This window comes from Pseudorca crassidens, chromosome 10 (assembly GCF_039906515.1).
Source record: "Pseudorca crassidens isolate mPseCra1 chromosome 10, mPseCra1.hap1, whole genome shotgun sequence".
Classification (NCBI taxonomy): Eukaryota; Metazoa; Chordata; class Mammalia; order Artiodactyla; family Delphinidae; genus Pseudorca; species Pseudorca crassidens.
Window position 1 is genome coordinate 37865165 of NC_090305.1, and position 24083 is coordinate 37889247.

Genomic DNA, 24083 nt, shown 5'->3' on the forward strand with positions numbered 1-24083 from the left:
TCTTTTAAAATTAATTTTTATTGGCGTGTAGTTGCTTTACAATGTTGTGTTAGTTTCTGCTGTACAGCAAAGTAAATCAGCTACATGTATACATATATCCCCTCTTTCTTGGATTTCCTTCCCATTTAGGTCACCACAGAGCATTGAGTAGAGTTCCCTGTGCTATACAGTACGTTCTCATTAGTTACCTATTTTATACATAGATATAATCTGTGAATCTCAATCTCCCTTCACCCCACCCTTGGACAATTTTCTAAATATTAGGAAGTATTTAATTTGTAAGTGCTTACTTTTAAGTCTATGAAATATAGCTCATTTACAAGTTAATTCAGCAATATTATAACTGAAAGCGGTCCAATTCTGGAGAATGCACCTCAAGGGGCTGCATTTGGGAAAAAAATTTGAGTTTCCCATAGCCGGCACACTTAACGCACAAGACAAATGCAAACATACACACAAAGAACAAAATCTAATTCCTGCAGGACAGAAACAAAAGAGTGAAGCCCAACAATATCCTTAACTTTTTCAAACAAGGATCCCTCTTTTTAACAACAAACAACATGCAAATGGAAAGACAGGGAATCATGACTGTGTGTGTCATGGCAATTCACCTGGCAAATGCAAAACCAAAAATAACAGTTGAAATAAGTTAAATTTACTTAGTTAACTTCAAGATTTCTCCTAAAAATATTTTTATTTTCTCAGGGTCAGGATTCTGAAAAAAGTATTCCATCAAGCCAGCTTTCTCTAACTGCATATGCAAAAAGAACCAGTTTTGGAATTTCATAGGAGTTTCATCGTAACCAATTTTCCTCTTAAGTCTAAAGAATATAGTGGCCACGCAGTGTTAAAACAAACAAACGAACTACTTTCTCTCTCTTTCTAGGAGCATACTAAAAATCTCCCAGTTTTGCAAAATACACTCTAGGGGGCCTATAAAATGGAAAGAGCTCTGATTATCACAGCAGGCATTATCAAATATCAACCAAACAAATGCAATGCCAAACGGTCTTGCAGGATCACAGTTCCCTAGCACCAAAAAGGGAGCTTCCCAATCACTGCAAAGGGAAAATCCCAAACAACGCTTCACCACAGGCGAATCCCAACACAATAGGGAAGGATACCTGGTGTCATCACACTCAGCTCCATTATTCACCAAAGACGTCTCAACTAGCCAGTGCAAGTACTGATTCACACACATACAACATAACGAACACGGTCCCACAAACAAAAGCCCCACAAAAAAAAGCAAACCAGAGTGGCTCACCCCAAAATGATACACACAATAACATAACAGATAAATTACCATCACACAGACAGAAAATCAGAGGAGTTGTAGTCTAAATTCCACTTCCATAAGTCAGAAAGAGAAAGACAAATACTGTATGATATCATTTATACGTGGAATTTAAAATATGGCACAAATGAATCTACATAACAGAAACTGACTCATAGACATGGAGAACAGACTTGTGGTTGCCAAGGGGGAGGAGGGAAGGAGAGGGATGGACTGGGAGTTTGGGGTTGGTAGATGCAAACTATTACATTTAGAATGGATAGGGACTTCCCTGGTGGCACAGTGGCTAAGAATCTGCCTGCCAATGCAGGGGACACGCATTTTATCCTTGGTCCAACTAGAGAAAGCCCGTGCACAGCAATGAAGACCCAACGCAGCCAAAAATAAATAAATAATTAAATAAATAAAATAAAAAATTACAAAAAAAAATAACGGATAAACAACAAGGTCCTAATGTATAGCACAGGGAACTATATTCAATACCTTGTGACAAACCATAATGGATGCAACAGAATATTGAAAAAGAATGTCTATATGTGTGTAACTCAGTCACTTTTCTGTACCACAGAGATTGACACAACATTGTAAATCAACTTTACTTCAATTAAAAAAAAAAAAAATTCCACTTCCACTCCCAGACAGAGGCCTCCAAACAGAGTTGACCAAGGGACTTCCCTCGTGGTCCAAGAGTCCGCCTTCCAATGCAGGGGACGCTGGTTCGATCCCTGGTCCAGGAACTAAGATCTCACATGCAGCAGAGCAACTAAGCCCACACGCCCTGGAGCCTGCGCACCACAACTAGAGAGAAGCCCACACAACGAAGAGCCCGCGGGCCGCAGCTAAGACCCGATGCAACCAAATAAATACCTGAATATTGAAAACAAAACAAAAAAACCAGAGTGGCCCAGCTCTCAAAAGCGAATGGGCCCAAAGTGGCTCACTTCCCGCAAGGGAAGCAGCGCAAATGGGGTAGAGAGAATTCCCAGCCTGTGCAAGCTGGAGCGACTTACCCCCAAGTGACACTGAATGTGGACCACAGCTCTCCGGAACTGTTCCAAACAGCCTCGAGCGGGGAATGGGAGAAAGGTTCACTGCTGCCTCAAGGCCTGGGCCCCGGCCAGTGGGCGGCTGTGGCGAGGGCCCTGGAGCTCTGGAGAACACATCCCCCAGCCTGTCCCCGGCCTCGCAGCTCACCCATCAGCCAGGGGCCTCGAAGGCCCCGCGTAGAACGCCGCCATTCACCTCTCACCGCGCTCTCCGCCTCGAGGACCACCTTGAGGCTGACAGTCAGCGAAGCCGGACCTCTAACTGCCGCGATAACGGTCACGTGATAACGGTCTTGCGCTAATGGATCGCATGCGCGCACGCCCCAAGGACTGCGCATGCACCCTGCCCCTAGTACAAAAACGCTTCCTGGAGTTTTTGAGAACTTTAACAATATCAGCTTGGAGAAGTTTAACAATGTCAACTGCTTCTCAAGTGTTTTTTACCCAGTAACTACGTGTGCCCAGTACTCGGCTTAATTCCCCTGGCAAGTCGAGGAATAGAAGATGTATTGGGCCTCACCCAGGACCTTGGGCTCCATTTGGAGAAATGGAGCACTCATATTAAAAGTTTGTTTTCTTTCCGTCAGTGATAGGGAGCTTGAATCAGGAGACACTCAGCCAGCAGGGGGATGAGGGCAGGGACAAGACTCCTAATTTGGAGGAAGACAAATCTGAGTACAAATTGGGGCTCTTCCCCTCACTGAGTTCCATGAAACTGTGGGTGAGTCAGTTTCTGTCACTGGGGCTCAGTTTCCCAGGCTGTAAACAAGGAATAGCAACGTCTACCACAGTAAGTCATGGTGGGAATGAAAGAAGATAACATGTATAAAGTGCCTAGCTTGGTCAGTATTATAAATCCCTCCAAAGTGAGGAAATCAACAGGTTCCCCCTCCCTTTTATTCATTTATTTATTTGACTGCACCACGTGGCTTGCAGGATCTCAGTTCCCCGACCAGGGAATGAATCCAGCCCCAAAGCGATAAGTCCTAACTCCTGGACTGCCGGGGAATTCCTTCCTCCCTTTTAAAATGTTATTTTTTTATTTTTTTTAATTTAAATTTTTATAACTAAGAACACAAGCTGAATTATACATAAAAAAATACTGATTTTGATAACAATAACAAAAAAAGACAAGTTAAACAACAAAAAGATTTTCCTTTCTTACAGGTGGACATTGAAGTGGACCTAATTCGTTTTTCTTTTTAAAAGCCTCCAAAGACAAAAGCAGCTTAAAATCTAATTAAAATGAATAAAAAATGTTTACTAAATTACTGGTCTCCGGCACCATTTTCTGTTGTTTCGATGCAGGTTCTTCTTTGTCTGTTTCTTCTCTTGCTCTTTTTACTGGTCTAGATGCACCATTTTCATCGTGTTCATCATCACTGTCAAATTTAGTTTTCTTGCCCTGAAACTACTTTTCCTTTAGCAGACGCAATCTGGGCAGCTTTATTTCCCTTTCCTTTTCCTTTAAATCTGAGACCTTTTGACTTCCATTTGTTTAGGGATTCTTGTTGATCTTCTATTTTTTTTTTTCAATGCTTCTTTTTCCACATCTCCTTCTAGTACTTCTCAGGTGACCCCTTTGTTCCTTAATTGTAGGTTACCATTATTTGCATCTTTTGCTTTATCCCGTGCTTCCTTAGCTTTTCCTTTAAACAGAATTATTCCCTCTTTGGCTCCTCTGACAAAGTCTATCCATTTTATTTCACCATGATTTGAGAAAAGGATATGCAAATCTTCTCTACACGTCTGATCATCTAAGTCCCCCAAGAATTGCAGTAAGCAGCCAATCTTTTCTTCTAGAGATTTCATTTCAGCATTTTCTGCTAACTTTTGTTTTTCTTCTTGCTCTTGTTTAGCTCGTAATTTAGCTTCGATTTTATTTTGCTTTCTTTCTTCATTTTTTTTTGCAAAGTAATCTTCCTTGAAAAGTATTAGCAGGTCTGTGTCTTCGTACTTCTGGCCAGGGGTCTCGACAAACTTCTTAGCAGATTCAATGGTATCAAATATAGCAAATATTGATCCCTTAAATGCTTTGTGCAATGTTCTTCTCATCTGAATATTTAGTACCTGACCTTTATCTTCCAACCATTATTTTATGTCATCAAGGGTTGCATCAATTGGGAAGCCTTTAAAATAAACAGACCTGTTTTTTACATCATTTTTATACTCATCAGTCACTTCAGGGAGGGCTTTGCTTGGAGATCTTCTAATTTTAGTTTTATCTTCACTTTTTTCCATAAGTTCCGCCTTTGATTTGCTCAATGCTTCTACTATTACATTAAAGTCTGTTGTTAGACGGTTTAACCTATTAAATTTTATCATTATCTCCAAAGATACCCAGACTTCATCCAGTTCGATCTATTCCTTTAAAAATTTGTCACGTGACAAATTGAAGTCACCAAAATAATACTCGATTTGATGACAGATTTTGGCCCCCAGAGCAGCCATTTTTTCATTATCACCATTTTCTGCCATCCTGGCTATCTTTAAGTTCCCGGTCCCACAGAGATACGCCACAGGGTCACTAACAGCGACAGCAAGGTCTCCAATCCCTAGCCTAAAATGTTATTTTAATTATGGTAACAAAACACATAAAATTTACCATCTTAATCATTTTAAATCATATAGTTCAGTAGTGATAAGTATATCCACATGTTGTGCAATCTCTAGAACATTTTAATCTTGCAAAATTGAAACTATACCCATTAAACAAAAATTCCCCATTTTCTTCTCCCCCTTGTGCCTGGTAACCACCATTCTACTTTCTGTTTCTATGAACTTGACCACTTTAAATACCTCCCATAAGTAGAATTATGCACTTTTTGTCCTTTCGTGTCTGGCTTATTTTTACTTTGCAAAATGTACTCAAGGGTCATCCATGTTGTAGCGTGTGACAGGAGTTCCTTCTTTTTTAAAGTTGAGTAATATTCCATGGTATGAATATACCACATTTTGTTTATCCATTTTTCCTCAGTGGACATTGGATTGCTTCCACCTCTTTGTGGAATTGTGGATAACACTGCAATGAACAAAGGTGCGCAGATATCTCTTTGAGACCCTGCATTCAATTCTTTTGGATGTGTCTACATCCAGAAGTAGGACTGCTGGATCACATGGCTAGTTCTATTTTATTTTTTGAGGAAGCTCCATACTGTTTTGCATAGCAGATGCATCATTTCAAAATCCCACTGATGGTGCACACTGCTTCCAATTTCTCCACATCCTTGTCAACACCTGTTATCTTCTTTTTTTGTTTTTTTAAGTAGCCATCTTAATGTGTGAAGTAAACAGGATCTCTTTTTGCAGAACTATTATCATTTCTTCTCACCACTCCAGAAATGCTGCAAATGAGTCCGATTGCAGGATTGACCCAGCATTTGGTCAAAGGAGTGTGTTTTGTCAGTGATCCTTGGAGAATCAAGCCAAGTTGGACAGGGATGCCAGGGCTTTCAACCTGCTGAGAGCTGTCCACTGTGGCCTGCAAATGGGGAGGCGCACACACGAGCTGCTAAGGTTGGCCAAGTCTGTTACTATATTTGCTTTGGCTCCAAAGATCCCACAAAGGAAACAAGGGACCTGCTGCGGGGGGGCGGGGGCGGCGGGGGGGGGCATATTCCCCCCCGCCCCCCACCCCATGCAGCCCTTCTCATCGTTCTCAGTGACCTCTCCCCACTGTTATCTTGCTCCTGACATGTCTCCTGAGATTACCTTTGGTGAAGAAATTCTTGTTGAGAAGTTCAAAGCCAGGGCTTTGGGGCTCTGTTGAAGGACTCTGGGGGTGGGGCCTCGAGGCACTACGGAGACCAAGTAAAGAGGTGGCTTGCATGGGGTGCAGCACAGCTGGTAGAGGTCCCTGCATTTGGGAAGCTGCTTCAAAAACTCATGTGCTGCCCAGGAGAGAGAGATGAGCAAGAGAAAATTCCAGATATGGGGCCCTGCAGAGAGAGAATCTCAATCTATGAGGGGTGCAGCTGAGCAGGGCCAGTGGTGCTTCCCCAAAGAGACAGTGAGTGCAGTGGTTAGACCATGGCTTGTGAAGTCAGAAGAGACTGGGGTTCAAATCTGACCCGGCTCCACCACTTACTAACTGTGTGGTCTTGGGCAAGTTATGAAGCCTCTCTGAGCCTCAGCTGCATCTTTTTTTTTTTTTTTTTTTGTGGTACGTGGGCCTCTCACCGTTGTGGCCTCTCCCGTTGCGGAGCACAGGCTCCGGACGCGCAGGCTCAGCGGCCATGACTCACGGGCCCAGCCGCTCCACGGCATGTGGGACCTTCACGGACCGGGGCACGAACCCACGTCCCCTGCATCGGCAGGCGGACTCTCAGCCACTGCGCCACCAGGGAAGCCCTGCATCTTTAAAATGCGAACAAAAATGCAACCTCTGTGAGTTTGAGATCAGTATCAGTATTGTTTATCACAGTAGCTACAGTTTTTTGTTTGTTTGTTTTCTGTTTTTTTGGCTGCACCATGAGGCACGCGGGATCTTAGTTTTCCGATCAGGGATCGAACCCGTGCCCCCTGCATTGGGAGCACAGAGTCTTAACCACTGGACCTCCAGGGAAGTCCTAGCTACTGTTTATTAAGCACTGCTCCCCCCCCCCCCACCCGGTGTGCCCAGGGCTTTGTCAAGCACCTGCTAAGCGTGCAGTGTGATAACAGAGGTCAAGTGTGAAGGCTCTTGGTGACTGACCTTGGTGAAAAGCCCAAACCTGCTACTTGTTAACTGTAGGACCCCAGACAAGGCTGTTAACCTCCCAGCGCCTCAGCCTGCTCGTCTTTAAAATGGGGATGATAAATGGGAATGATAATACCTGTCTCCCCAGGTATCACGCAGTGCTTTCCTTCAAGGGTTCATAACACGCCTTTGTCACTTCCATCTTCCCCGTGCAAATGGGAGGGGTGGGATGGGGTGTCCCGAGGCTTTGAAACCGTCCTGGTGTTTACCGCAGCCCAGAGAAGAGACTCAGTGGAACTCGTGATTGGAAAGATCTGCAGGAGATTGCATGTTCTGGAATGAAGATGCCATCAGACTGGGGCACTGGAAGAACGCTGGCCTGATGTCTGGGGGCCAGGAGAGAGGGCAGTTGTCCTGTTCAAAGGGTGGGTCTCCCAAGAGACCCAGTGTTGACTGCTCAGTCCCTCATTCTCCCCGGGAGAGTGTCCAGGGCACACTTGTTCTGCCTCCGTCCTTGCTGAGAGCTGGCCCCGGCTGCCGGCTACAGAGCTCCCTCCATCCACCCCCTTGCCATCCAGCATGTGCATGCTGCCTGTGCGTGGTTGGATTCCTGAGTTTTCAGCCTCACTGCCCTCCAATCCCAGGCGCAAACCGGTCCCTGTCACCAGACTTTTCTGTGAGGCTGACACAGCAAAGGGAGCCGAGATGGTCTCTTGTCAACACAGACAGAGCAGGAGAGAATAAGAGCTGGGGTGGGTGGGGGCCCTGGCTGAGCCTGAAGGGACTCAGGACCGGCCCCTGGGAGCGGCGCTGACCTGAGCAGCTGGGCCTAAGAGCGCCTGCCTGGGCCAGCTCTTCTCCCCCTCATCCCGGGGAAGGCTCCGAGAACCAGCCGACTAGTTCCTCCTCCTCCAGGCCTGTCACCATTTCCACACACAGCAGGGTCTGGGGGTGGAGGCTTTTTCCAGACATGTATTTAAGTAAGGAGAGAAAACAAGGCGAGTCGCCCAGGATTTGCCAAGTCAGTAGGCAGGAACACAACCCGAGAGGCCAAAAATAAGACAGCGGCGAGGGTCACCCTGCTCTCCTGAGCTGGAGACAGTTTACAACCCGTGCTGAACACTCCATAATCACACTTTTGTTTGAGGATGCCCCTTGATCCCAGGGCATCGGTCTCCTGGTTGGAAGGTAGCTGAGCCCTGATTGTGGGCAGTGAGTAATGGTGACTCAGGGAAATTCGAAAGGACACAGGGAACACCATCGAAGTCATCTGGGGACATGCCCTGGTTCCCCCTGCCGGTCAGGAAGCCAGGAGTTCTGGTCTCCATTGTAAAGGAGGAATGTCTGAAGTTTTCTCGGGAACTTCGGCAGAATTCTATGGGCTCTTTCACAGGAAGCATTACGCTATGGGTGTTTTTTTTTGGGGGGGGGGGAAATTACTAAGATTTCTTTCACCTTTATAGCTATTTATGAATTAGCTCCTTTTCTCTTTTAGCTCCAGATTATACTCGTCTCTTTATTCTGATGGGGCATCTGTTACCTTGTATGACAAACAGCACTCCAGAAAGCAAATAATGACAGTAATAATGGCTAACATTTATTCAGCCCTTATGGCATGCCAGGTACTGGTCTCTCCATATATCTTTGTGTTTTGTCAAATCTGAGACTCCATCAGTCTTCAGATATTCCACATACGATGTATCACTAAAGAATGCTGCCAATTAACCCATGACATGCCATTGATTTTAAGACTCACTCAGATTTCAGAAATGTTAAAACAGCAATGTTAGAATCAATGAAATCCAGTAACCGATTCTCAGTTGTCATCCTTGCCTTACAGATGGGTAAACTGAAGAACAGAGAGGCTGAGTAAAGCTGCCTGAAGTCACACAGCGAATATGTGGTGGAAATGGAACTCGAACCTAGAGTCAGGTTTCAAAGCCTGGGCTTGTAACCACTGTGCTGTATTATGTCTGAGAAGTGGTTTCTGTCTATCCATGGGGAGGACAGAGGGAAGGATGCAAAACACAAGAGGGAAAGTTGGACCCCACCCTCTGCTCCCTCTTCCTCATCGTCCCCAGGGCCAGTGTGGATGTCCCTTCTAAAAACTGCTCCCAGATCTTGCTGCTCCTCTCACTCCCAGCAGCTGGCACCCTGGTTCTGTTCTTCCTTGACACTCTCTTGCCCCTGCTGGGATTATTGCAGTAGCCTCTTAGCTGTCACCCTCCTCCAATTCCCCCCCCCCCATCTCCATGCATACTGACCCAGAGTCATCTTCTTAAAATGTGAATCTGGTCTTGTTACTGTTCTGAAACCTCTGAGGGATCCAAATCCTAGCAAGCGACTCCTCATTCATTCAGCTGTTTCAGCACCTACTCTGCGTCAGGCCCAGAGAATGGAAAGGTGAGCAAACCCCCATGTGGTCCACAGCCACCATCCCACGGAGAAGCGAGACCCCTCAGGGAGCAGATATGACCCAGTGTGAAAATGCTTCAAAGGTGGGGTGCGGTAGAGTGCTGAGCTGGTGGGAGAAGCACCTGCTCTGGGGACTCAGGGACCCCTTTGTGGAGGTTGAATGGAGTTCACCAGGCAAAGAACAGCAAGGATTCCCAGGCAGAGGGAACAGCATGTGCAAAGGCCCAGAGTTGAGAGAGAGGCTGGAGCAGAGTGTGGGTGTGTCCCCGCTGAGTCTAGAAGGACAGGCTTGGGGTGGCTGGGCTCTTTCCTTTTCAGCCTCTGCTCCCTTCTCTTCCTCTCCCCACAACATCCCTCTGCAGTAGGTACTTGTTTCTCAAACTGGCATCTTCCTCTGCACCCATCCTCCACAGGTAGCAACGCCTCTGCTCATCAAACTCATCCTTCCAGACCCTCCTCTGTGAAACCATCCCTGACCCTTGACTTCGCTCTCTGGCTCCTGAGCCAGGCAGAAGCCTGGGAAACTTGTCTTGGGTTCAGTGTGGGGGATTTTGGAGAATTTTGACAGAATTCAGCTGAGTAAAAGCCAAAGTTCTTACAAAGGCTTATAAGACCCTGCACAGTCTGGACAACCCGCCCCCAGCCTTGGACCACTGCTCTCCTCTTCGCCTGCTCTGCTTCAGCTACACTGGTCTCCTTGACGGTCCTTAAATATGGCCCCCACCCTGCATTCTTACCCCAGGTCCTTTGCACCTGCTGTTTCTAGTACACCTTTTCCCTCCCTTATTTTACACCTTCATCTTCATTAGATTCTCCTCAAATATCACCTCTCAGAGAGGTACACCCTAATACTCTACTTAAAACTGCAACCCCTATCTCACGCCCTTCCCTGCTTTTTCCCCACAGCACTCACCATCTTCAAGAGCTCGTATGATTCACATACTTATTTGGTTACTGTCTGTCTTTCCCCGTGAAAAGTGAGTTCCAGGAGGGCAGGTATTTGGGTCTGCCTGTTTCACTCTGTATCCTTAGCACCTAGCCACACTGCCTGGCGTACAGTAGGTGTGCAATAAATATTTGTTTGTTGAATGAATGAATTCTGAGTTCTGACTGTGTGCCACGCAGGCTCTGCCCTGGATGCCACGGAAGCTGGAAAGCAGGAGGAACAGGGTCTCTGCCTCTCCAAGGGTGCCAGCCAAGCTGGTTCCGGCGGGCAGTGGGACAGGTCCCTGACAGCCAGGTGAGTCCTGGGTGAATCACCGCTAATGAGATGGTGAGGGCCACGCCAAGCTGCTTGCCACAAGAGCGGCCGACAGGTAACTGCCTGTCGCCAGGAAACTCCTCAGTAAGGATTGAGCAGGACCCTGGGCGGGGGCAGGAGGAAGTGCCCACCTCCCCCTCGAGACCCCACCCATTCCTGAGGACTGAGTCGGCTCACCTGGGCTCCCCCACCCCCAGGCCTTGGCGAGACACTTGTTTCTCAACCTTGGCTTTGAGATGATTTCCTTCCTAAAAGGAGTTTCGCTCACTGCATCCCACAACCCTCCTGGGCAGGACCTGTTTGTCAGCTAGCCCTGTCTGGGTCACCGAGTCTGCAGAGGGAAGGCAGCTGGGCCTGGAAAACCCCAGGACCCCTCTGGAAAGCCCTAGGGAGAGTCAGTCGACCAGTTGACCAGAGTTTATTAAGTGGGAGTATAGGATCAATGGGGGTTTCTAAAGCCCGACTGAACAGTGTGAAGGGGTCTCCCTGACCACATTCCACCTGCCCATTGGAGCCTTGGACCCACCAGGGTGCCTGCCCAAGCCCAGGCAAGATGACCACCCAAGTCGGGGCATTGATTTCTGTGAGCCTCCATTTCCTCATCTGCAGAGTGGGGCAAAGCCTCCTGTCCCGTGGGCGGCCGCAGGGCCAGCATGAGATCATGGGTACACAGAGCGAGGAATGCAGGTGGGCAGCCAGGCCTCCGCCCCACAGCCCAGAAGATGTGGCCAATGTGGCAGATGTCTGGGGAGGAAGCTGGCCAGACCCTGTCCCAGAGTCAACGAGACCGGTCCATCAGTACCTCTCTCCCTTCCTCTCAGTCGGGGCACTTGGAGTCCCAGCTACCCAGAACCCAAAAAGCCCCCAGCTGGGTTGCCTCACTGCAGCCCTCTGTCTGGGTCTGAAATCCCCATCCTTATTTATTTGTATCACAGTAACACGTCTATCGCTTTCAGTGAATGTATTTGTTGGCCAGTTATCAGATGTCCAAGGGGCACTGCCCAGCTGCCAGGCACAGTGCCTGGTGATGGATGCAGAGATGGTGAGGCCTGGCCCCATCTCAAGGGTGCACAGTCTTGTAAATACACCGCATGTGAAAACACCAGCAGGGCTCCTTGGGTACTCAGAGCAGGAGTGGTCGGTGGGGTGAGGCGGGTGTCGGGCAGAGCCTCATAGAGGAGCTGCAGCTTGGACAGGGCTGTCCTTGTGCTTTGCTGACCTACCTTTGCCGTTTAATCCTCACCACAGCCTTGTGATGCTGCCAGCACAGGTATCATCATACCCATTTTATGGATGACAAAACCAAGGTTCAAAGAGGTGAGGGGACTTGCCCAAGGCTTCCGTGATAGTGAGTGGCAGGGGCTCATCTGGAATCCCAGTTTCCCAATCTCCATGCAGCAGTCTCCCATGCCCTGCCTCAAGTTCCTTCTTCCCCTCACGTGTTTGTTTTTACGGCAAACACTACACGGGTGCTTGGCATGTACTGGGCGCTGGCCGTAAGCTGGTGACTTAGAGGTGGCAAGGTAGGGTCTAGAGGAGAAACCACACATATACCCAGATGCTGAAATCTTTCATTCAGTTTTCCATTCAACAGGTTCACTGAACACCTACTGTGCATCAGGTGCTGGGGATACAGCAGTGAACAAAATAGGCAAAGAGGACAGCCCTCGTGGAGGTTTTCTTCCAGTAGGAAAACAGACAATCAAGTAAGTGGGCAGTGCCCTGAAGGAGCATCACACAGGGTAAAGGAAAGAACACAGTGGTCAGCGAGGGCCTTTCCAGAATAAGTTATATTAGCTTGTGGTTGTTTCTGAGAAGATATTTGAGTGGAGGACGCCTGTGGATAGCCGAGGAAGTGTGCCAGGCAGAGGAAACAGCAGTGCAAAGGCCTGAGGCAGGAGTGTGCTTGGGTGTTTTGAGGAGCATCAGGGAGCTGAGTAGGTAAGTGGGGGAGTGGTAGGAAGTGAGCTCAGGGAGGTAATGGGAGTGGGGGAGGTACAGATCCTAAAGGCTTGTAGGTCATACTGAGGTCTTTGCTTTTAACCCTGAGTGAGGTGGGAGCCATTGGAAGGTTTTGAGCTGAAGAGTGACCTGGTTAGACTTAGGTTTCAAAAGGATCTTTCTGGATGCTGTGGAGACAGACTCTAATGGGGAAAGGCATGGAAGAGGACAGGGAGATAATGGGGGGCTGCTGAGACCATCCAGGTAGAGATGGGCTAGGTTGGTGATGGTGGAGTGGGAAGAAGTGGTCACCTCGGGATGTTCTGAAACTAGTCCCAACAGCATTTGCAGACTGGACAGGAGGTAGGCAAGAAAGTGACAAGGTCAAGAGCGACCCTGGCTCCAGGAGCAGGAGGGCAGCTCTGCCCAGACCAGGTCCACCCAAAGATGGCGCATCGTTCGCCTGGAGCATGGCATGGGGCATGGCACTGCCCGGGAGGATGTTGAGTCTGGACAGTGCTGGGCCCTTCTTCCCTCCCACCTTGCGGCTGCATGGCCTCCTCATTTCATTTCAAACGCTGTGAACTGGGCCCAGCAGCTGCCACTCCCCTCCTACCCTGGATGGGAACATCAACCTGCACAATGTTTCTGGAAAGCATTTTGTCCATATGTATCAAGAGTCTTAAAACTTGTCATGGGGCTTCCCTGGTGGCACAGGGGTTGGGAGTCCGCCTGCTGATGCAGGGGACCCAGGTTCGTGCCCCGGTCCGGGAGGATCCCACATGCCGCGGAGCGGCTGGGCCCGTGAGCCATGGCCGCTGAGCCTGTGCGTCCGGAGCCTGTGCTCCACAACGGGAGAGGCCACAACAGTGAGAGGCCCGTGTACCGCATAAAAAAACCCCAAAAAAACCAACTTGTTATGCCCTTGGACCCAGTGAGTCCCTTTCTAGGAGGTTCCCCTGGAGAAGTCACCTGAAACACGGGCAGCGGTGAATGCATCAAGAGCTTCACTTAGGCTCTCGTGCTGCCCTTAAATTCATGTTTCCTAAGGGTTTTAATGTCAAAGGATAACATTTATGCTACAATGTCAAATGGATACAATATTGTGCATGAGACACATATACAAGGAAGGAAATAGACAGTGATTACCACTGAGCGGAACTTCGATCGCTATTTTCATTTTCTTCTTTACACTTTTCTGCTTTGTACTGATGTTCTAAAATGGACATGCTTTGCCTTCATGATAATTTGATTAAAAAGCACTATTCAAAATAGAAAGAGAAAGGAAATGTGAGTTCCCAGAAGCTGAGGAAGCACAGCAGAGGCCAAGCCAGGAGCAGAAAACCAACTGACCCATCCCTTTCAGGGAAAGGCAGCAGCCACGTGGAGAAAGGCAGGCCTGGTGCCCCGCCAGCCGGACAGCCGGCCCCTGGGCTCACTTCCTCCAGCATAACTGCCCAGAGGCTGAGCTGAGAATAGTGGCGGGAGAGAGCAGAGCCAGGTCCAGAGGCCACTCTTCCTCCCCTTCCTACTGCTCAGGCCACAGGGTTACGTCCCTTTTCCTTGGGCCCCTATAGCCCTTGGAGTTTGCCCCTCCATCTCCTCTGCTTCCATTATATCTCACCAGAAACCTGCTGCTTTTGTGCTGTGTTTATAACCTTGTGTCTCGACTGACTATGTGTATCCTGTATCCAGGGGTTCTCAAAATGTGGTCCTCAGACTAGCAGCGTCAGCACCACCCAGGAACTCGTTAGACGTGCAAATTCACAGGTCCCACCCCAGACCCACTGAATCTGAAACTCTGGTGGTAGAGCCCAGCAATCTGTGTTTTAACAAGCCCTTTAAGGTTACAGTTTGAGAGCCACTGCCTTATGATACAGCCCCACTGTGGTCCTTGCTTTACATCGATTATTTGATTTTACATATTGCCATGATTTCCACTTAACAAAAAAAACAAGCTCAGAGAGGTTGAGGGACTTGGCCAAGATCACACAGCCAGTCAGAGGCAGAGCTGGGACTCTGAGCCCATACTTTTATTTTAACCTTTGTGCTCTGCGGCTGCCTGGACTTCAGGCTCCCTTGTGGGGCTTGGCTCTGGGCATACACAGTGCCACGGACATGGGTTGAACGGGAGTTTGCACACTGCGGCATCAGAGCCCTGGCTGCTCAATCGGAAGACCAAAGTGATTCCGCATGAGACCCAGTCAGCCCAGCCTCCTGTGCGCTGAGGGAGGCAGGCTCTGTGTGCCTGCTGAGGCCCCTCCAGTGAGGACAGCCAGTGGCAGTCAGGATGGACAAACACCTCAGTAGAGGGGCGCAGTGCCACCTGCTGGCCCGCAGCACATCATCAGCGATGCTGGCTGATAAACACAGGGACCCACACACACTCAGGGACACGGTGACAAGCAAGCACGTGTCTCCTCCCATTGCACTTGGATGGACACATCCACACATGGATGTCTGGACCTGTGGGCACGTGGGGCTCTCAGCCACACGGCCTGGCAGATAGCATTAAATCCACTCATTTATTCATTTCTTCCCTCACCAAATGTTTGTTGAGATATGCCAAGCCCACAGCTCTGGCTGGTTGATGATCAAGAGACTGGGCAATCACTAGGCGATGTGGATAAAAGTCTTGGGAGGAATGTGCCCGGTGAGGTCACAGAGGCAGCCCCTAACCCATCTAGACTGGAGTTAGGGGCAGGGACAACTTCCCCAGGAAATCCATGCCCTGCTAGGTCTGAGCACGTGAGCAGGAGATGGCTGGGTGGGGGAAGAAAACAGAGGCTAAACAGAGCAAAGCCCAGGGGAGGAGCTGGAGAGGAGAGTTGGGAGCTCCAGCAAAGGGCCTTACACACGGGCCACAGAGTCTGGACTCTGTCCCCACAGGCAGTGGGGAGCCATGGAAAGTTTTCAGCAGGGGAATGGCATGGCCAGATTCTGGTGCCAAACCTACTGACACATTTGGACTAACACTTAGGCCCTGAGGGTCTCTTAGCCCCTTTTGTGGCTGGGCCTTGCATGTGATTTGTCCCTGTGTACTGTCTCCTCCTGCTGCAGCAGCTGCCCTTGGATGAGTCTGGGAAGGGGAGAGGCACCCCCCAGCCCCCAGAGGGAAGCTTGTGTCCAGTCTAGAAATGAACGAAGCAAACAGCAGCCACCGTTAAGGCAGGCATCCCTGTGTGCCCAGTATATGCCCTTTTTTCAACTCACCAGGCCATCCGAGACAGCTCAGAGGGTGTGACCTATTCCAAAACGTAGCTCCCTGTGCCCACTAGGTCCCCCAGTTCCCCCTACTAGAGGGTCGGTGCCTGTCTGCGGGATGGATGAGTCATGATGGGTGGTGAATACAGTAGGGGAGGCTGGAGCACTGACACGAGCACAGTCTGGGTTAGAGCCCTGCAGGACGGCAGGGAGGGGACCCTGGGTGGCTGAGAGACAGGGGAGCAGCATGAGGACCCCCCAAAGAGGAGGTGGCAGGTGGAGCTGAAGAGAAAACCTTGGCAGCTTCCCAATTCAACTTGGCCGTGACTTTGTCAATGGCCAGCTCTCCACCAGCCTGGCCCCTGGCCTGGCCCGCGGCCTGCGGTTTTCCTCAGTAGAGCAGCGGTGGCAGCTTCCGAGAAGCCCCACCAAGACTTTCCTGTCAGAGCAACTCCAAGTTCCTCTTAAGGAAGGGGAAGTGGTGGAGTTTCTCCTAAGGGCTTTCAGTTTCTTTCTAAGAAGCCGGAGTGTCCCAACCCCAGGGCCCTGTGCAGAGCCAGGTGTTAAAAGGAGAGAGGTTCCACGTCGGGGGCTTTCCCACCTCAGTTCCACACGAAGCTCATTTGTTGGGGCCCCGGGGTGGACATTGCAGAGGAGGAAGCAAGACCTGTGTTTTGCAGGTCCTTTCCCATGCCCCCTCCTCTCTTCCTCCTCCAGGGACACACCCCCTGCACTCCCTCCCAGCCCCCACCAACAGGGCACGCGCACAAAATGCTGCCTGCCCTCCCTCAGGGACATCCCGGGTGGAAACTTATTTCCTCAACCCTCAAAGCCAACTTCTTCTGAGTCCCGCTTCCTCCGGGCTCTGCTGGGCAACTGAACATCTAACCTAAACCAAGAGCCAACAGGTGATATCAGCTTCTCGCTGACTCTGGGCCAGGAAATGTGCCCATTTTGGAGACCCAAAGCTTCTTGAGGACACAGTGTGGGAACCCCAAGAACCAAGAGCCCACCTTTTTAAGAAGACCTGGCTTGGCGGTACAGCAAAAGTCCTGATGTGATTATAACGATAGCCGTCATTGCGGTTAGGCACTTACCGTGTGCCAGCATTTTACATTAATCTCCTCCTATAACCCAATCCCCCCGGCGATCGCATGACGAGGACACAATCATTATCCCTGAAGTCAAGCAACCTGTCCAACTCACACAGCCCACAAGCCCATTCTTCCCAGTAGACCTCTTCTCAGAAAGGCGGGGAAGAACGACTATCAGGCCTTCAAAGTAGCTGGCTGGGAAGGTGTGATCTCCAGTACCACCAAGAGTCTCAAAGTAAGCTCTGAGAGGTGAAGAGCAAGCGATCTAGTTAAAGCCTGCTTGCAGCACTGCCACGGCTGGGGTTCTCCCCAGTGCCTTACACACTCCTGTTGACTCTTCTGTTTTCCTCCCACGGGCACTGTTTTAGGGTTTCTGCATTATGTCCACATGCGTTATGGGACGATGGGGGGATTCCCCCCCAAACCATGATGCTGTTCCGTTCAAAAACATTTGCGTAGAGGTCCACAGCTGTGTGACTCATGCTGCTGAGGTGGCAAGAAAACTCACAGCTGCAGGGTGGAGGGTGGGCAGTTTAGTAAATAAAAATACAGGACACCCAGTTAAATCTGAATTTCAGATCAACAGCAACATTTGGGATGCCCTGATACTAAAAAAAAAAAAACCCAAAAAACAGTGTTGTTTATCTGAAATTCAAATTTAACTGGGCATCCTGTTTTGTACTTGGCAACCCAAGACACTCAGCACCTGGGGCAAAGCTCCAGCCTTCCCCAAGTTTCGGCGGGGAGCTGTCAAGAGTAAGAGGCAAGCGAAACTGGGAGAAGACCACTCACCTGGGATGAAAACAAACCTAGGAGTTTGGTCAGAGAAAGATGGAAACAGCGCTTCAAGGGTTCCTCCTGAGCACTCTCAAAATCTCATTCTCAACCCAGGGCAGAGTTCCGAGTGCAAATTCTGAAAAAACGCATGGTGTTCCTGAAGAAGACCTTCCTGCTCCTGGGTCTCAGTTTTCTCATCTCTGTCATGGGTAGGAGGTTTGGACTCTATGATGGCTAAGGACCTCCTAGCCCTTGGCTTTTCTGGGCTCATTGAAAATCTGCTAGAAGTAAGAGAAGGTGGGAGGTAGCCAAGGAGGAGAGAAGGAAGAGACAGCTCTGCTTGAAAAAGTGCCACCCCTCCTACCCTACAGCACCCAAAGGGGACTGGGGCATTGCGACTGGACCCTGGTTACTTGGAGGGCTCCTCTGGGGTCAGGCCATCCAGCTTTTCAAACACCCATGGAAACACCTGAGCCACAGCTGGGATCATTGCTAGCTCCAAAATTAGAAAAGTATATTGTAAGGATGAAATGGCTAAATGGCTTCAAAATGTTAACTGGACGATTGTAACTCAGCTCCCATAGTTTATGTAACTTATATGTGCTGTGGCATGTGGGTCCATTTGAGTACATTTGAGGGATGTGGCCTCTGAGAGTAAGATGCCCAGGGCTTTGAAGCCCCACAAAGAACGGTCCCGTAGATGTGCAGACAGTGAATTCCTCCAGACCACCAACCATATTCCGCGGTCTGATGGCGGTGTGGAGGTGACTCTCTGGAGATAGAGATGAGGGAAGGGCGGGTCTGGGAGTCAGGGAAGGCCCCTCTAAGAGGATCCCAGGTGGTCCCTTGAGGGGGACTGGTGAGACCCGGCAGGGGCCTCAGGGCCAGTCTCCACGTAGGGCTGCAGTCTTGACAGGGAACTAGAGCCCACATCACAAGGCAAGCCCTGGGTGCTTCTCAGGCTGATGGGTGCTGGGATTACTTCCCAACCTTCGCCTGCTATAAAGGCCAGGGATGTTCACATGTAGGCTGCAGTGGTGGCACCTAAAGCACTGGGGGTGCCCAGGGCCCCCATGGTCACCATCAGCTCCATACCTCAGAGTCACCACCAGAAGGTAACAGTCTTTGCTGTGGACAATGCACATTTTCTCAATCTTGCATAAAAGTGTATCTTTAGGAAACTTGGTGAATTAGTTTGCTCAGGGGTGTTGGCAGAGTTAATTTCTTCTGAGGCCCCTCTTCTCCTCTTTGTCTTCATGTGGCCTTCCCCTGTGCCTAGGTCCTAATCTCCTCTTTTTTTTTTTTTTTTGGCTGTACTTGGGCCTCTCACTGTTGTGGCCTCTCCTGTCGTGGGGCACAGCCTCCGGACGCACAGGCTCAGCGGCCATGGCTCACGGGTCCAGCCGCTCCGCGGCATGTGGGATCTTCCCGGACCGGGGCACGAACCCGTGTCCCCTGCATCGGCAGGCGGACGCTCAACCACTGTGCCACCAGGGAAGCCCCCTAATCTCCTCTTTTTATAAGGACACCAGTCATATCAGATTAGGGCTCACCTGTCGACCTCATTTTACCTTAATTACCTCTTTAAAGACCCTATCTCCAAATACAGTCATATTCTGAGGTACTGGGGGATTAGAACTTCAACATATAAAATTAGGGGAGGACACAATTCAGCCAATAACACTTGGTGATTTTTAACCTAAAATTGGAGATGAAAACAGCATGCTGGTTTTGGAAATGCAGGTTGAAGACTGGTCTCAAGACCACTCCTCAGAGATGACCACCTTTCTCTAGACATTCTGGAACCTCCCCTGCCTACCAGTTTTCATCAGGGGTAGTTTGGGGATGCAGCCTCTGTACGTGGCCCCCACTGGCCAGTGGGCTGGGAGGGGGTCAATATTGTGACCAAAATGCTGGGACGTAGAATAGGGTGGGCAGCTCTCTCTACCCAGTGATAAAGGTCTGGTAATCTTTGTGCTTGAAAAAATGTGGTCTTTAAAAACAAAGTTTCAACTTATCTACTGGGAGCTGCTATTTATAGGATCATTTATGAGTCTCTAAAAAAAGAGAGACGAACTTTCAGCATTTGTGTTTTTACAAAAGTAGTACATGTTTATCGTTGAAAACACAGATGAAAAAGAGGAAAAAATTAACGATAATCAGTAATTAGACCTCCCAGAGATAATCACCATTAACATTTGGGTTTCTATATCTATCTGTATCTATCTATGTGTCTTAATCTCCATCTTCATCTACATTTATATAGTTGAATTTAGTTTAAAGACAAGATTAACCTTACCATTTCATAACTTCTTATCCATTACTATATCATGATCATGTCACTGGGCATTGAATTGTTTTCTATGATGCCACTTTCGATGGTGGCAGATACGCACCATAAGCTACACAACAAATTTCCTACTGTTGAATAATTGGGTTGTTTTACCATTTTTATGATATTAAATGGAGCTGTGACAGCATCTTCATAGTTACATATTTGCCATGATTATTTACTAAGGGTAAATTACTAGAGGTGAAATTTCTGAGCTAAAGAGAAAGCACTATTTAAAAATTTTAAACTTTATTTTTGAATAGATAGTATATTCACGAGGTTCAAAATTTAAAAGGCATCTCCCCACCTCTGTTGTGAAGTCAGCTAGTTCCCCTCCCCAGAGGCAACTGCTGTTACCAATGTCTTATTTTCTTCCCAGAGATATTGTATGTACGTATATAATATATACATGTACATAGTATGTGTGTATGTATATATACACACATATGAAATATATGCATATGTACATATATATCTCTCTATATATACATATATGTATATACATAATTTTTTTCACAAATGATAGTATCCTCTATATACTATTTTCTTTTTAAAAATAAATTTATTTATTTATTTATTTTTGGCTGTGTTGGGTCTTCATTGCTGTGTGCGGGCTTTCTCTAGTTGAAATGAGCGGGGGCTACTCTTCGTTGAGGTGCGTGGGCTTCTCATTGTCGTGGCTTCTCTTGTTGCGGAGCAGGGGCTCTAGGCACACAGGCTTCAGTAGTTGTGGCTTGCGGACTCTAGAGCTCAGGCTCAGTAGTTGTGGCGCACGAGCTTAGTTGCTCCATGGCATGCGGGATCTTCCCAGGCCAGAGCTCGAACCCGTGTCCCTTGCATTGGCAGGCAGATTCTTAACCACTGCGCCACCAGAGAAGCCCAAATTTTTTTATTTTTAATTTATTTTTAGACCACATCACGCAGCTTGCGGGATCTTAGTTCCCTGACCAGGGATCGAACCTGTGCCCCCTGCAGTGGAAGCGCGAGTCCTATCCACTGCACCGCCAGGGAATTCCCCTCTATATACTATTTTTACACTTTGCATTTATCATTTAAATCATCTTGGAGGGCTGTTCATGTCAGTACATAAAGAACTTCCTCATTTTTCTTTAAGCAGCTGCATGGTACTTCACTATATGTATGTACTGTAATATACTTAAATAGTTCTCTGTTGATGGACATAGAGGTTGTTTACTAATTATATATGACTATATAACAAATTACCCCAAAATATAATGACAAAACCCACCATAATTTATTTTCTCTTATGGTTTCTGTTGGTCAGAAATTTGAGAAGGGAACTTCCCTCTTGGTGCAGTGATTAAGAATCTGCCAATGCAGGGGACACGGGTTCGAGCCCTGGTCCTGGAAGATCCCACATGCCGCGGAGCAACTAAGCCCGTGCACCACTGCTGAGCCTGTGCTCTAGAGCCCGCAAGCCACAACTACTGAGCCCGTGCACCTAGAGCCTGTGCTCCGCAATAAGAGAAGCCACCGCAATGAGAAGCCCACGCATCGCAGCGAAGAGTAGCCCCTGCTGGCCACAACTAGAGAAAGCCCGTGCACAGCAACAAAGACCCAACACAACCAAAAAAGAAAAAGAAAAAAAAAAAAGAAATTTGAGAAGGACCCAGCTGGGCAGTTCTCACTTGGGTCTGTCATGAGGCTACAGTCAGATGTTGGCTGAGGCCACAGTCATCTGAAGACTCAACTGAGGCTGGAGGATCATTTCTAAGGTTACTCACTCACATAGCTGGTGAGTTGGTGCTGTCTGTAGGCTTAGTGCCCCAGTCCTTTCCACATGGAGCTCTCCACAGAGCTGCCGGAACATCACTTCTGCCACATCTTATGGGTCGAAGCAAGTCACCAGGTCAACCCAGATTCAAGAGGAGGTGAAATTGGGAATTCCCTGGTGGGCCAGTGGTTAAGACTCGAGCTTCCACTGCAGGGGGCATGGGTTCAATCCCTGGTTGGGGAACTAAGATCCTGCAAGCCAAAAAAAAAAGAGGAGGTGAAATAATTCCACCTTGTGGTAGTAGAAGCAGCAAAATCATGTTGCAAAGAGGCATGAACACAGGGGTGGGGGTAATTCTCTCCAGGGCCATTATTGTAACAATACTCCATAGGGATGGTGCACAAAGTTCCTACACTGGGTCAGCATGCCGCACACATGCACCCAGAGACCGATGAACTTTAGCCTCACTCTTGACAACAACCTGGCGCCTCCCAGCTTGTTCCTAACTCCCTTCTCAGCTCGTCCAGCTCAGAAGCTCTGCCCATTGGCTCTGCCTCCGGTTTGGGGCCCTGTTTGTGCCCTTTGGCCTTGCTGATGCATGTGAGGACTTTGATTCAGATTACCTGCCAGTCTTCCCGCTCTTGGGTGGCCCCTACTCTGCTTCCTGGAACTCACAGCCCCACCCCCTCAGCTGCCCTCTGGCAGGGCCTGGTCTGCCCTCCCCCTGGGAAAGTTCATACAACACCAGTGGATTCTTCTTGACCAATTTCTCAGGAAAACTTCCTAATACATCTGAAAGTACGATATATGTCTTTCCCCTTTTATTCACCCCAACCTAATAAGCTCCAGTAATTCAGACCTTTGAGAAATTCTACAATTTATGCTCCAAATTTTAGTCCCCCCCGCTTTTTTCTTGGTCTGTCATACATGTCCTTTAGAACTCATGAGTTACTGAGAATATAAACCAATGACACTGTTATTTGATAAGAGCTATAAAAGGAAAAGATAATACCAATAAGATAGAATCTCATACAACGGTTTATTGGGTGGGCCGAAAAGTTAACATGAATCACATTTTCCTAATTGAATCGTATTTTTTTTTTTTTTTTTTTGCGGCACGCGGGCCTCTCACTGCTGTGGCCTCTCCCGTTGCGCAGCACAGGCTCCGGACGCACAGGCTCAGCGGCCATGACTCACGGGCCCAGCCGCTCTGCGGCATGTGGGACCTTCCCGGACCGGGGCACGAACCCGCGCCCCCTGCATCGGCAGGCGGACTCCCAACCACTGCGCCACCAGGGAAGCCCTGAATCGTATTTTTTGATGTAGTAGCTTGCTGCGTAAGCACCCTCAGAAGGCCATAAGGCAGAGCACAGAATTATTTAGTAATAAAATTTTAGATTTTTTTATAAACCAAATTTTTTGTAAGGAGAAGTCTTTTGGTAAAGATATTAATTTGCTAATTATTAAAATAATTCTAGTGTTTTAAGATGTATTATTAAGTAAAAAACAACAACAACAAAAAACAAGGTGTACAACAATTGCACAGTCAAGTACCTTTAGGGTGAAAATGGGAGAATCTATACAACATAACAAAACATAATATGGTATAATATGTGTGTATGTCTATGTATCTCCTTTCTTTGGAAATATCTATAAGAAACCAGTAATATTGAGACTTCCCTGGCGGTCCAGTGGTTAAGGCTCCGCGCTTCCACTGCAGGGGGTACGTGTTCAATCCCTGGCTGGGGAGCTAAGATCCCACATGCCGCAAGGCCAAAAAAGAAAAAAAAAGAAACCAGTAATATTGACTCTTAGGAGAAAAAAATTGGTGTCTGACAGCAGGGTAGGAGGAAGATTTGTCAGTTTATCCTTTGCTCCTTTTGAATTTTTGTACCAAAATAAATCAAAATTGTGGGAACAGGTATCACCTGGGAGGGGCATAAGGGAGTTCTCCAGGGTGCTGGAAATGTTCTGGGCCTTGGTCTGAGTGATGGTTAAGTGGGTGAATACATGTGAAAAGTTATCATTCCATATACTTAAAATCTATGCACTTTATTATAAGTTATACTTCCAAGAAAGTGGTGGCTTTCAATGAAAAAATTAAATATATTAAAATAATTTTTTATTTTGTTGGTTTTTGTTGTTTTTTGGGGGGAGGGGGGGCGCTGTATGGCATGTGTGATCTTAGTTCCCCGACCAGGGATCAAACCTGTGCCCCCTACAGTAGAAACATGGAGTCTTAACCACTGGACCGCCAGGGAAGTCCCAAAAATAATTTTTCAAGAAGAAAAATAAAGTCAGAC

General features: G+C 48.2%; 1 pseudogene; it reads right to left on the reverse strand.

Annotated features, from left to right (window-relative positions):
- Positions 1 to 2711: 2711 nt before the first annotated feature.
- LOC137232042 (lupus La protein homolog pseudogene) lies at positions 2712 to 5741 on the reverse strand (annotated as a pseudogene).
- Positions 5742 to 24083: the final 18342 nt, after the last annotated feature.